This window comes from Triturus cristatus, chromosome 5_1 (genome assembly GCF_964204655.1).
Source record: "Triturus cristatus chromosome 5_1, aTriCri1.1, whole genome shotgun sequence".
Classification (NCBI taxonomy): Eukaryota; Metazoa; Chordata; class Amphibia; order Caudata; family Salamandridae; genus Triturus; species Triturus cristatus.
Window position 1 is genome coordinate 993665813 of NC_140587.1, and position 15244 is coordinate 993681056.

A 15244-nucleotide genomic window follows, 5' to 3' on the forward strand; every position below is an offset into this window, starting at 1 on the left:
CCATCCATCATTTCACTCATCCAGCCATCATCCATCCATCCACCCTTTCACAACATCCATTCTTTCACTCATCCATCATCACTTCCACCCATTCATCCATTCACTCATCCACCCACCCATTTACCCTTTAACCTATCCAGTCATCCTTTCACTTACTCATCCATCCATCCATTCACCCAGTCACTTATCCGTCCATCCATTCACCATTTCACTCATCCATCCATCCTTTCTTCCAGCTCTTCACCCTCCCTTTCACTCATCTATGCATTCTTTCACTCATCATCCTTACATCCTTCTTTTCACTCATCCATATACCCACTCACCCATCCATGCTGTCAATCATCCATCCATACTTTCAGTCATCCATTCCTCCTCCCTTTCTCTCTCCATCCCCCTTTCACTTAGCCATCTCTTCACCGATCCATTCACCCACCATCCATCCACTCATGAATTCATCCATTGACCCTATCACCCATCCATTCTTTCACTCATCCATCCAACTATCCTTTCTCTTATCCATCCATCCACCCTTTCAGTCATCAATCCTTTTGCCCATCTACCCTCCCTTTCACTCACTCATCCATCCTTGCATCCACCCTTTCACTCATCCGTCCATCTATTTACCCGTTCACTTATCAATTCATCAACCCATCCATCATTTCACTTATCAATCCACCCATTCACTCATCCATCATCCACCCTTTCACTCATCCATCCATCCATTCACTCATCTATCCACCATTCCACCCCTACATCGACCATTCCACCCATACATCTATTTATTTACCCTTTCTCTCATCCATCCTTCAACTCACTCATCCATCCATCCTTTCTCTCATTATTCATCATTCACCCTTTCACTCATCCATTCATCCTTTCACTAATCGATCCAGCCATCCACCCATTCCTTCACTTACTTACTCACTCACCTTTTCACATTAATTATGAGTTGAGCTTTTGCAGAGTTGCAGACAGAAGAGGCCCATCAAGAACTCCACTGTCGCTGTAGTTCCTAAAGCAAGTGGTGGGGCAGGGGATGGTTTACTATGACGCTGCACATAGGCAATCTAAAAACTTGGAAGTCATGAGGCATGAATGATGCACAGTGCCAGGAGGTGACTGTGACATGGTGTTGTTTCCAGGGCTTTGAGTGGGTTATCAAAAATTGGGGATCTCTTTAAGGACCGTGTCCAATGTAATTAAGGGTCTGGCTTAATAAGTAAGCTAAAAATCTGTGCTTAGCATAGTGTGCTGCCGACTGGTAATCTGCTACTTCTGTTATTGCATTCAGATATTTAACACATCACACCTACAACAAGCCAGGACTATTGGCTTTGTCAATGGTTGCTAGTTGCATAAAATAAAAAAGCAACAACTATAGCATCGCTGTATATAATATTGAAAATGCTACAGAACTATAACCCCTTCTTTTTAAATTCTTTCATTGACTTCTTTTCATGAACTGGATTCTGCAAATTTCTTCCATCTCACGAGGTGCTACATTTTTCTTTATGTACGGTTAAAACAGAATGCCCTGCCCTAGACTGAGGCAGGAGGAGCCCCACTACATGCAGTAACAGCCCGAACTGGCCCATTGTCATTCTGCATGTGACAATCATCAGCCGCAGACAGAATAACAATGGGCAGGGTGGGGCTGCTCTTGTGCTCCGAGGAAGAGTGTGAGGCGGCCCCATCAGGCAGCTGAAGCTTATTGCTGGGGAACAGTGCTGCTCCCTTCAATGCCCAAAATTACAGGCATAAGACGTCCGTAAAAGGCATCATCACAGACAACGGATGCAAGATCCAAATCACGTACGGTCCGTGAAATTTACAGATGGTTGGTCACCCTGGCTGCCATGGAGGTTCCTGCCAAGTTAAAAACAAGCATTTGCAATGCAATAGGTCCCGGATTTACGAGAGTTTAAGCTATTGGCATTGTAAATGACAATGCCTTATATTTATCTGTTTTTATAATTAACACATATATAAAAGGCATTGTCATTTACAAAGGCAATAGCTCAAACTCTTTTGGATGCGAGACCTATTGCATTTAAAAAAAAGTGTCCGCTATTGTCCTGGGCTGCTTGGAAAGTGAAAGCACGCATGGAGCGCCAAATGTTGCAGGAACACTTGTGGTGCCTACATTTGGAGAAAATCATTAAAGAAAATAGTGCTTACAGACTAAATAACACGTACCATGTAACAACCAAGTAAAAGGGCCAGTCCTCATTGGGGGTTACAAATGAAGACAAGACGATACTAAGGAGGGACTGTTGGACCTGGCACCATTGGCGTGGGTCTCCCTTCCATTTTTTTCTGTTACCTCCTGTGTTTTTGCTATGTTTTTGCTGGTCTAGATGCTTCGGGCACTTTGCCACTGCTATTCAGTGCCAAAGTGCAAGTGCTTCCTATTGTAAATTGTTGTAATGGATTAGTGACTTCATGATTGGCTTATTTGATTTACTTGTCAGATCCTAGTACAGTGCACCATGTTTGCCCAGGGCCTGTAAATCAAAGGCTGCTGGTGGGCTTGCAGCACTGGTTGTGCCACCCACAGAAGCAGCTTGTAAAGTGTGGCTCAGGCCTGCCATTGCAGAGCCTGTGTGCAGTCTGGGACTGCCATGTCAACTTGGCAAGTGCACACACTTGCCAGTCCCTAAACCTTCCCTTTTCTACATGTTAGTCACCCCACCCCTAAGGTAGGCCAAAGGGCAGGGTGCATTGTATGTGAAATGTAGGACATGCCCTGGTGCGTGTGGCATGTCCTGATAGTGAATTACAGCCTATTTAATTTTTCACTATTGCAAGGCTATCTTTTCCCATAGGCCAGAATGGGCAGTTTGATTATAACATCTTATAATCCTAACTGACCCTAGGAACAAGATCGGAAAATAAAGTTTAGTATGCCTGAACTCAGACTGTTAAAATACATCTTTTAGTTTTGGTGAATTTTACATTCTGTGTTCGAAAATACCACTTTTAGAAAGTAGGTATTTTCTTGCCGAACCATCCAGTATGCCTCTGCTAGGTTTGTGTATTCCATGTCTGGATTGTGAGTGACAGGGGACTGGAGAGGGCCTTGGCTCCAGCAGACTGAAGGGTCAGGGCTGGGCTGAATAGGCCCTGCATTGAATAGAGAGTGGGAGGAGGAGATTTACTTTCACTTGCCTGAGCCTTCATAGAATAGAGAGTAGGGGGAGGTGTTTTCCTTTCAGCTACCTGGGCCAGGTCTGCTTTCAACAATGATGTCTTCACCTCCTGCCAGGAAGCTGCACCAGGGAGGCCAGAACTGGTTTTGGCTGGGCACAGACACCCTCTACCTTCAGAGGACAAAGGATTTTGCAGTATAAATATTGGGGCCCAGACCCCAGAACTTAAGATCACTTCTGGGAATCAAGACAAACCTTTGCCAAGGAGCGAAACCAAGGAAGCTGAAGGAGGAGACTGCACCTGTGCTGTTTGCTGTTTGGGGTTGGCCTGCAGTGGTTACTTATTGCCAAGGAAAGGAGAAAAGGAACTTTGTGTGTACCTTAACTATCTTGAGGAAGATCTCCAAGGGCTTGAAGCTGAGCTTGCCACCCGTTCTGAAGTCTCAGGGACACAAAGACTTCACCACCAGCTCCCCCTGAATTTCCTTGCTGGAAATTCTACCTGCAGAGAGGTGCCTGCTGCTGTTTTGGGCCCTCTGGAGACTGCGTGTTGCTGGGAGCTGGAAGCACGACGCAACGAGGAAGAAGCGTGTCGCCGCCGCAGCAGTTACTTTTGCATCGCCGAGGAAGCGTGTCGCCGTCGCAGCTGTTCGCCGTCACATCGCCAAAGAAGCATGTCGCATCACCGGAGGAGTGTGCCGCCGTCGCAGAGGTTGCCGTCGCATCACTGGAGAAGCGCGTCACAAGGCCTGTCACGGCTCAAGAAACCATTGATTTCGCTGCACGGCCATCGGGCGTTCACGCATCACATCCACGTTGCCGCATCGCATCAAAGACGCCATTTTGTTGCATCGCACCGTATCGTCGCATCGCATCAAGGCGCCATCTTGACGCATTGCCCTGGATCACAGTAAGAAGCAGACACTTCGCCTCCTTTCCAGGTAGGAACAGACGCATCGCCTCCCCTGCGCTGCAGTAAGGGACAGGTGCGCCGCTTCCCCCGAAGCAACGAACTGACGCATCGCCTTCCCTGCGACCCTTTTGTTTGTTTTGCGTGATACATACAAGGCACTTTGAGAGTAAAGTGTTGCATTTACCATCTACATTGATCTAAGCTAGTTTCTACCATTTTAAAGTCATATTCTTCATCTTGTATTGTGCATTTTTGTTGTTTGGTCTTGTGTTAAGTTTAGATAAAGATTACTTATTTTTCTAAACTGGTGTGGTGTCATTTTGTAGTGTTTTCACTGTATTACTGTATGTGTTCACAAATGCTTTACACACTGCCTCTGAGATAAGCCTGCCTGCACGTGCCAAGCTACCAAGGGGGTGAGCAGTGGTTATTTTAGGAGTGTAGCCCCCTTACCCTGACTGGAAGCAAGGGTCCCTATTTGGACAAAGGTGCAGACCATTGCCAACTAGAGACCCCCATTTCTAACATTGGTGTTCAGCAGTGAGGATTTGAACTTGCATTTCTGACTCATGTGCAGTGATTGGTGTTTACTACTAGTGAGTGCAGACCAAAATGCGACCACATACATTTTGTTTGATTTCTTTTTCCTTTGGACTTCTATTTTTGCTAAAAACTGCCAATCCTTGTTACCATGAGCAAAGCAGCGTCCAACACATCTATGGATCTACAATTTGAAGAAGATAGGGTTGATACCTACACTGTGCCACAGCCTAAAACTTTCTGTAAAAGATTTAAAATCCCTGTGAAAGGCATCACCAAGACGGAAGAGTTCCAAAAGGCACTGAGGGCCTGGTTGGAATCTAGAAATGCTCCTGAGCATCCTGAAGAGCCTAGGGATGAGGCAGAGAATACAGATGGGCAGCTAGATAGGCCATTGGGCCTGGCCGGGAAGAAAGCACCTTCCAGGGCAGGCAGCAGTGTTTCTTCAAAGGGCCTGTCCCCAGAAGAGCTGGAGGACAGGGAGAAGGATAGAATGCATAGTATGTAGCTAGCCACGCTCAAACTGGGTGGTCAGATGGAATTAGAAAGCAAAAGTTAGCCTTGGAAGTAAAGAGAAGACATTTGGAATATGAGAGGATGTTGAGGGAGTTGGAATTGAAAGCCAAGAGTTTAGAAATTACTCCCTCTGGTGGCAGCACACCATCCTGACATGTAGAAACAAGAGTGTTTATCCCCAAAGATGTAATTAATGAGTTCCACAAGCATGGAGATATTGGGCAATGGTTTAAGGTCTATGAGGTAGCTAGGACCTCCCACTGGGTCCCTGAGAAGGATTGGCGAGCGGGGTTGTGGGGGCTGTTTCTCAGTGATGTGCGGGACACCTTGTTAGATTTGCCCTCTGAGGACCAGAATTCCTATGTCCACATAAAGGAAGCCTTAACGACCAGGTATGGGTTGACCCCAGAGCTTTGTAGATAAAGGTTTAGAAGTTGTAAGAAACTGGAGTCAAGTACTTGGGTAGAATATGTGTCTTTTTTTTGCATAGCATTGGATGGTTGGGTGAAGGGTAGCAAAGTGAATGATTTTGAAGCCCTCTATGATTTGATTGCATGGGAGCATAGTAATTGTTTTCCAGAGCTACACCAGCACCTGATTGATAGAGCTGACTATCCCTAGGAAGCTTGCTGAGGAGGCTGACCACTGGATTAGTACCCGGGTCCACAAGGGTCATGTGGGAGACTTTGCCAAAGGTGGGCAGGGTCTCCAGCAGAAGAGTGCGGGGGACAAGGGTAAACCAAGGGAGTTCCAGAAAGGGCCCCAAAGTAATCCCGAAGGGCACCAAGGGAAGGGTTCCCAAACTCCCCCTGAAAAGAATTCAGGGGCCCCGACAGATAAGCCCGTTCAAAAGGGGCCCAGGAAATGTTTCAATTGTGGTCAGGTGGGCCACTGCTTCTGGGATCCTAAGTGTCCCATGAAAGCGAATGCAGCACCCACTGATGCACTGCCCCAGCAGGTGGCTAGTGTAGCCCTGGGAGAGGAGATGGGTGCCCAAGTTGGGTGGGGTCCCACAGAGATGTCCCTAGTCTCTTTAGGAGACTGTGAGGTGGTCCCCAGGACCCAGCTGCCTGAAAACACTAAGAAATACAGGCAGTGGGTGACCATCAGTGGCCAAAGGGTGGAGGCTCTGAGACACCGGAGCCAGTGTGACAGCTGTCAGTTGTCGGCTGGTGTCTGAAGAGCAGGTGATCCCCCATGCTTTTTACCCTGTAGGTGCCGCTGACAACTCAGAGAGCCACTGCAAGGTGGCCCAGGTTGACTTTGAGTGGGGCGGTGTAAGGTACCTTTCAAGTAGCTGTAAGGCACCGCCATGCCTGTTGACTGTCTGCTAGGCAATGATTTGGAAAGCTCCCCTTGGGTTAAGGTGGAGCGAAGAGCTCGTTTGGAGATGTTGGGTCTGCCTGAGTGGGCATGTGTGACCACTCGGTCCATGGCAGCCAGTAAGGGTATTCAAGAGGACCTGGAGCCTGAAAGAGTGGCCCAGGTGCCTGCCTTAAAGAGAAAAGGCAGGGGGTGCGGGAAACCAGCCCCAAAATTCCAACGGTTCAGGAGGGGGCAGACCTTGAGGGGGATGGCCTGGAACCTACAGGGGAGCAACTAGCTGAACTGGGGGACCTGCCTGAGCTGACCCATTGGCAGCAGGAAGGGGGACTCTCCAGGGAAGAGTTCTGTGAGGAGCAGAAGAAGTGTCCTTCTCTTGTGGGTTTGCGGCAACAGGCCACAAACCAGGCAGCAGGTGATCAGTCTGGATCACATTGGATCTCCTGGGAGAATGCTCTCCTATATAGTGAGCCTAAGGTTGCTGAGCCTGGGTCAGCCCGTGTGCTGGTGGTACCCCAGCGCTTCAAAGCCTTCCTACTGGGTCTGGCTCATGATGTACCTTTAGCAAGACATTTAGGGCAAGACAAGACCTTTGAAAGGCTTGTCACCCATTTTTATTGGCCCCAAATGCACAAGAGTTCAGATACTCATTGCAGGACCTGTCAGACTTGCCAGGCAAGTGGTAAGAGTGGGATGAAGCAAACGGCTCCTCTCCAGCCCTTCCCTGTGTTCAGCACCCCCTTTGAAATGGTGGGCATTGACATTGTGGGGCCTCTGGATGCCAAGACAGCCATGGGCAACAGGTTCATCCTGGTCTTTGTGGACCATACCACCCGGTACCCGAAAGCCATCCCTCTCCAGTCAGTGGCGGCCCCCGTGGTGGGGATTTTCTCCCGTGTGGGGTTCCCCAGAGAGTTGGTGTAAGGCCGTAGTACCAACTTCATATCTAAGTATATGAAGTCCCTGTGGCAGGAGTGCGGTGTAACCTACAAGTTCACCACTCCTTACCACCCCCAAGGTAATGGGATGGTTAAGAGATTCAACCGGACCATAAAAGGCATGATTATGGGTCTTGAAGAACCTATGAGGCGTAAGTGGGACGTCCTCTTGCCATGCCTTCTGTTTGCCACAGAAATCCTTAGGGTTCATCCCCTCTGAACTGCTGTATGGTCACCCTGTAAGAGGACCTCTGAGTTTGGTAAAAGAAGGCTGGGAGAAAGCTCCCAGTAAACCACCCCAGGATGTATATAGCTACATGCTGGCCTTCAGGAATCAAACCAGGTGTTTCAGACAACTCGCTCAGGTGAATCTGGAAGCCAGCCAGGAGGAAATGAGATGGTGGTATGATCAGAATGCCACTCTGATCGAGTTTTAGCCTGGACAGAAAGTTTTGGTCATGGCCCCCGTGGAGCCTTTTGTGATGTCACCTACTTGGTGGACTTGCGGTCTCCTAGGAACCCTTTGCGGGTCCTGCATGTAAACTGCCTGAAGCCCCACTTGGAGAGGTCCGAAGTGGGCATGCTCCTAGCGACAGATGATGGAATGTAGGAGGAGACTAAGCCTCTTCGTGACCTCCTGTCTGCAACCGAGCAAGATGGGTCAGTCGACGGTGTAAACCTCTCTTCCACCCTGACCCCTGAGCAGCAGGATGACTGTCACCAACTGTTGGGACAGTTTTCTGATCTGTTCTCCCTGACTCCCAGTGTCACTGATTGGTGCATCCATGATGTGGACACTGGGGACAGTCCTCCTGTAAAGCATAAAACTTACAGAGTGACTGACAAGATCAGAGCTTGCATCAAGGAGGAGGTCTCCAAGATGCTGGCGTTAGGGGTGATTGAGTCCTCAAACAGTCCTTGGGCCAGCTCATTGGTCTTGGTCCTAAAGGCTGCCGCAGCGGGTGCCATGCCAGGATTCTGGTTCTGTGTGGACTACCGAGGGCTCAATTCAGTCACCAGGACTGATGCACACCCCATCCCCAGAGCTGATGAGCTCATTGATCGGTTAGGGGCTGCCCGGTACCTCAGTACATTTGATTTAACGCCTGGGTACTGGAAGATTGCCTTAACTAATGGGGCAAGTGAGAGGTCAGCATTCTCCACACCAGATGGGCACTACCAATTCCAGGTAATGCGCTTTGGGATGAAGAATGCCCCTGCCACCTTTCAGAGGTTGGTCAATCAGGTGTTGGCTGGACTGTAGGATTTCAGTGCCGCCTACCTGGATGACATCGCAGTGTTCAGCCCAGTTGGGAAGAACGTCTGTGACACCTGTGGGAAGTGTTGATGGAGCTGCAGAGGGCAGGCCTCATGATCAAGGAGAGTAAGTGCCAGATCGGGCAGGGTTCCATGGTGTACTTGGGATACCAGGTTGGGAGCGGCCAGGTGGCACCCCTCCAGCCCAAGATTGATACCATTCTGGCTTGGGAACCCCCCAAGACCAAGACGGAGGTGAGAGCCTTTTTAGGACTCACAGGGTACTACAGGAGGTTTGTCAAGGGGTATGGTAGCATTGTTGCACCCTTGACAGAGCTGGCTTCCAGGAAGCAGCCCAAGAAAGTGAACTGGACTGACACCTGTCAGAAAGATTTTGATGCCCTGAAGACTGCCATGTGCACGGAACCCGTGCTTCAGGTGCCCAACTTCTCTAGAGAATTCATTTTGCAGACAGACGCTTCAGAGCATGGTGTAGGGGCTGTACTTTCACAGTTAAAAGGTGGAGGTCTAGACCAACCTGTAGCCTTCATCAGTAGCAGGTTACTTCCACAGGAACAGAGGTGGAGTGCAATTGAGCACGAGGCATTTGCTGTGGTCTGGGCTCTGAAGAAGTTGAGACCATACTTGTTTGGGACTCACTGTCTGGTTCAGACAGACCACAGGCCCCTCAGATGGTTGATGCAGATGAGGGGTGAGAATTAAAAGCTGTTGAGGTGGTCCATTTCCGTACAGGGGATGGACTTCACGGTGGAACACTGCCTTGGTACAGAACACGCCAATGCTGATGGTCTGTCCAGATTTTTCCGCCTTAGTGAAGAGAACTCCTAAGAGGGTGGGTAGTTCCCCCACATTGTAGCTGGAGGGCACACGTGTTAGACCTGGCACCATTGATGTGGGTCTACCTTCCATTTTTATTCTGTTGCCTCCTGTGTTTTTGCTATGTTTTTGCTGGTCTAGATGCTTTGGGCACTTTGCCACTGCTATTCAGTGCCAAAGTGCAAGTGCTCCCTATTGTAAATTGTTGTAATGGATTAGTGACTCCATGATTGGCTTATTTGATTTACTTGTCAGACCCTAGTGCAGTGCACCATGTGTGCCCAGGGCCTGTAAATCAAATGCTGCTGGTCGGCTTCCAGCACTGGTTGTGCCACCCACAGAAGCAGCTTGTAAAGTGTAGCTCAGGCCTGCCATTGCAGAGCCTGTGTGCAGTCTGGGACTGCCATGTCGACTTGGCAAGTGCACACAGATGTCAGTCCCTAAACCTTCCCTTTTCTACATGTCAGTCACCCTTAAGGTAGGCCCAAGGGCAGGGAGCATTGTATATGAAAGGTAGGACATGCCCTGATGTGTGCGGCATGTCCTGATAGTGAATTACAGCCAAATACATGTTTCACTATTGCAAGGCTATCTGTTCCAATAGGCCAGAATGGGCAGTTTGATTATAACATCTTATAATCCTAACTAGCCCTAGATACAAGATAGAAAAATAAAGTTTAGTATGCCTGAACTCAGAATGTTAAAATACATCTTTTGGAGTGGGTGATTTTTTACATTCTGTGTTTGAAAATACCACTTTTAGAAAGTAGGTATTTTCTTGCCTAACCATCCAGTATGCCTCTGCTAGGTTTTTGTATCCCATGTCTGGTTTGTGAGTGACAGGGGGCTGGAGAGGGCTTTGGCTCCAGCAGTCTGATGGGTCAGGGCTGGGCTGACTAGACCCTGCATTGAATAGAGAGTAGGGGAGGAGATTTCCTTTCACTTGCCTGAGCCTTCATAGAATAGAGAGTAGAGGTAGGAGTTTTCCTTTCAGCTACCTTGGTCAGGTCTGCTTTCAACAATGCTGTCTCCACCACCTGCCAGGAAGCTGCACCAAGGAGGAGAGAACTGGTTTCGGCTGGGCACAGACACCCTCTGCCTTCAGAGAACAAAGGATTTTGCAGTATAAATATTGGTGCCCATACCCCAGAACTTTAGATCACTTCTGAGAATTAAGACATACCTTTGCCAAGGAGAGAAACCAAGGAAGCTGCAGGAGGAGACTGCCCCTGTGCTGTTTGTTGTTTTTGGGTTGGCCTGCAGTGGTTACTTATTGCCAAGGAAAGGAGAGAAGGAACTTTGTGTGTAATTTAACTATCTTGAGGAAGATCTCCAAGGGCTTGAAGCTGAGCTTGCCTTCTGTTCTGAAGTCTCAGGGACACAAAGACTTCACCACCAGCTCCCCCTGAATGTCCTTGCTGGGAATTCTACCTGCAGAGAGGTGCCTGCTGTTGTTTTGGGCCCTCTGGAGACTGCGTGTCTCTGGGAGCTGGAAGCATGACGCAACTTGGAAGAACCGTGTCGCCGCCGCAGCAGTTGCTGTTGCATCGCTGAGGAAGCATGTCACCGCCGCAGCTGTTCGCCGTCGCATTGCCGAAGAAATGTGCCGCCACCACAGAGTTTGCCGTCGCATCACCGGAGATGTGCGTCGCAGGGTCTGTCGCGGCTCAAGAAACCATAAATTTGGTCGCACGGCCGTTGGGCGTACACGCATCACATCCACGTTGTCGCATCGCATCAAAGACGCCATTTTATCGCATCACACCGGATCATCACATCAAGGAGCCATCTTGATGCATCGCTCCGGATCACAGTAAGAAACAGACGCTTCGCCTCCTCTCCGGTAAGGAACAGACGCATCGCCTCCCCTGCAGTAAGGAACATGTGCACCGCCTCCCCCGAAGCAAGGAACTGACGCATCACCTTCTCTGCGACCCTTTTGTTTGTTTTGCGAGACGCATACAAGGTACTTTGAGAGTAAAGTGTCGCATTTATCATCTACATTGAACTAAGCTAATTTCTACCATCTTTAAGTCATATTCTTGATCTTGTATTGTGGATTTTTGTCATTTGGTCTTGTGTTAAGTCTAGATAATGATTACTTATTTTTCTAAGCTGGTGTGGTGTCACTTTGTAGTGTTTTCACTGTATTACTGTATGTGTTCACACATGCTTTGCGCACTGCCTCTGAGATAAGCCTGCCTGCTTGTGCCAAGCTACCAAGGGGGTGACCAGGGGTTATTTTAGGTGTGTAGCCCCCTCACCCTGACTGGAAGCAAGGGCCCCTATTTGGACAAACGTGCAAACCATTGCCAACTAGTGACCCCCATTTATATTATATTATATTATATATTATATTTAGCAAGTCTATTAACGATCAGAAGCCAGCATTTACGAAGGACAATAAAACAAGCCAATGACAAATATGGGCGGAGAGTGCGGGGGGCTTCAAGTCCATACTCGAATACAGCATGACCCACAGAGCAGCGCATGTGCTGCCCAGGCTCAACCTAAAAAGTTGGGTTGATGTCTGCTGTTGGTCTTGTAGGATGTCCACCAAACTTTCAACAGGTTTTTTATTTTTCAAAAACAAACAACCATAGTGGGAGTTTGTTACTGAATAATGAAAAAAAATCAAACGACTTCCATATTCTGGGAGTTTTTTTTCTTAAAAAGCCCCTTAGCTATGATCAGCTGAGGTAATATACCACACAAAAGTAATTTGTTTCTGAGAGTTTAATGCTGCACTTTGAGAGGAAAAAATAAAAACTACTATTAGCAGAATGCAAAGAACACAAGTACAATGATGTAAGCTACACACATGCAACATAAAACCAATCCATAGTTGTGAATGCCATCAAATGTGTATATAATGCAGCTGTTACCACCAATTTGAAGCTGTTACCTTCAACATTATACCCCCTTTAAGGACGTTTGCATGCTGGGGCTTGGAGATCTATTTTTCAAGGTCAAAGGTGTGGGCTTACAAGTCTCAGGATGCAGGTTTCTGTTGAGTAAAAGCCCAGCTGACTTCAGATGTAAGCCATCACCTAGGGCCAAATTAAAGCTATTGATGTCTATGTTTGGCAAATGGCTGAGGGTCAGATGTACAAATCTATTTAGCAGTCGCATAGCCTGCAAATCACTAACTCACAGTTTTTGTGACCATTGAATGGATTGTACAAATGTACTAAACCCATTTTGCAATTTGGTAACATCTTATCAAATCACTAAATGAGTTTTGGAAATCATAAAGAATTGCTATTTGGAAGTGGTGTATTTAGGGCATCCCTGCCATACATCAATTCATGATGGTGTTTTGCGACTGAATCCCAGGAAAATATTGCTATTAGAAAATCCCTATTCTAAATGTATGCACATCGGTCCCATAGCTCCTAATATTCCAGGTTTCTTGAGCCATCATCAGCAAGTCCTAGCATTTTTAGGTGACAACAAGTTGCTTTCTGGAATTTTATTAGCCCAAAGTTTGAAGGCAATAAGTGTGCAGGGTGCCAGAAGTATAATCACTTCACAAAAGTCTGTTGATCAAACAAAGGGAAGGCTCCCTACACCTCTGTCAATGCCATGTCGGAAATACAAGAGCATGACAGTGACATAAACGACAATGAAGATGCAGATCACACTTTCCACTCTGTTTTCATAATAGGCACTGCCTTGCAATCACAGCGCCACTTACCACAATGTCAGATACATGTAGGAGTACAGCAAATACTGACCCCTGTGGACACCTGGGCGTGCATCAATCTACTATCAACAGAAGCATACCAGACTCTACAGCCTACTCCCCCCCCCTCCAGAAAGCAGTGATTAAAGTATTCACGTATGGACAGGGCAAGCCTCTACTCATTCGAGGAAAATTCTGAACACGAATCACTTATGAACATCAGTCCATAGACTCACTAATCTATGTCACAGAGGAAGTACATGGCATGCTACTTGGATGCCTGACCTCTGAAGTACTGTGAACAGTTACTTTCGCATTTGGAGTCCACAAGGAAGGAGTATCACACAACTTGGCAGAGTTCCCCGAAGTGTTTGAAGGTATTGGGTGCCTGAAAGGGAAAGAGATAAAGTTGCAAATCGACCGACCGGTACAGCCCTGTGACACAGGAGAATCACCTTTCATCTGAGGACTGAGGTAGAAAAGGAGCTGGAGAAGCTGGAGGCATCGGGGATAATGGAGATAGTATCTAGGACTACCCCATAGTTGTCCCCCGTTGCCGAAGCAACCTGAGGAGGTACGCATATGCATAGACATGAGGCTTCCCAATGTGGCGGTAGGAAGAGAGTGTCACCTCACCCCAGGCTCCAGTCTTGGCATCAGCTCAACAACCTGTGATTCTGGGAAAATTATTTAAATCCCCTGTGCTTAAAAATGAACATGTCCTTGTGTAATGTAACTCGTACTCATTTAAAATGCTCCAAAACCTTTTTGGTCGAGTTCATGCTATATAAAACAGCAAAACATCCTAGAGTGATGTTGTGTGTCTAGTGTTATTTTTGCCTCCATTCCTTTGCGTGTCACCAAGAAAAATACTCAAGGAGTCCTGATTTATACCCCCAGTGGGTATGTTTCCTTACTGATCAACAGAGTGTGTTGGAATTTCAATATATGTTTCATCTTCCATGTGGTGAAGTGCACTTTTTAATTCATAGGACACAGAGAGTGAGCATGAACATATGAGCATGCTTTGGTGTGTCAATTGTCCATTTTTGATATTAGTGAAATTGATGATGTCATCATTTTGTTTGCACTACAGGTCTTTTTAAAAATTGATTTACTTATAGTCATACATGGAGAAGTATAGGTGGCTGGGAGTAACACAAAGAAATTCATATATCGAAACCCTAGTCACTGTGTAGATTAGGTTTTTATGGTCCTGAAGTAAAGCTGCTAGATCATTCACATGACTGAATTAGGCTTGAAACATGTCGACCTTCAGCTACCTTAGACAGCCACTTCTAGTAGGTAATACCACATATTTTAAGATAAGCATTAAATTGTTTCTGTAGAGCCCCCTTTCCTATTTGTATTCTACTGTGATCACATGTTTACTTTAAATCCACCAATCTACTAATTTACCCACACACTCACATTTCACCATATGGCTTATAAAAAGATCTCCGGTAAAGAGCCCCCATTGAGGGTGCCCGTCGTGCATTGCAGCACCAGCCCGGCGTGGAGCAAAAGCCCTATGAAGAAGCATGACACCTATCTAGGTGTGTGAGGGCCTTGGTTCCTACAGAGCTTTGCTCCCTGCAGACTCTGTGGAACTTTACTGACCTGAGCAGACTAACTGTACTTACTAGGAGCTGCATACCCCGGTGATCATGATTAGCTAATCAGAGCATGTATGCTGGCCATTTATGCGCTCCGAGTCCCTCTCTCTTGATATATACCACTCTAGAGAACCCAACTCATTTGCAAGTCCACCGACATTCCATGTTGCAATTTTATAACCTTCATCTGAATTTAAACTGGGGTTACAGAAGGATGATATATTATTCTTCGAGCTACCACGATAAGTGTTATCAGCAGTATTATTCCCTGATCGAAAGAAGCTGGTAATTAAACTAGTACCAGGCAAGGTGTCGTCTGTTAGGTTAACACCTAATAGATCCAAATCAGCAGCCACCTTGTCATCCCTCAAGGAGGCGTCATCAATCACTGGAGAAAAACATGAGTTATGTCAGTCGTTGTCCTGTGAAGCACTCAGTGCCTGAAACATGTTGAATACAGTCAGGGCAGG

General features: G+C 47.2%; 1 protein-coding gene across 1 annotated transcript in view; it reads right to left on the reverse strand.

The window, feature by feature from the left end:
* The window catches only part of ADCY2 (adenylate cyclase 2), a 3557286-nt gene that overhangs the window by 92385 nt on the left and 3449657 nt on the right, over positions 1–15244 (reverse strand). The gene's annotated exons all lie outside the window — the stretch shown is intronic.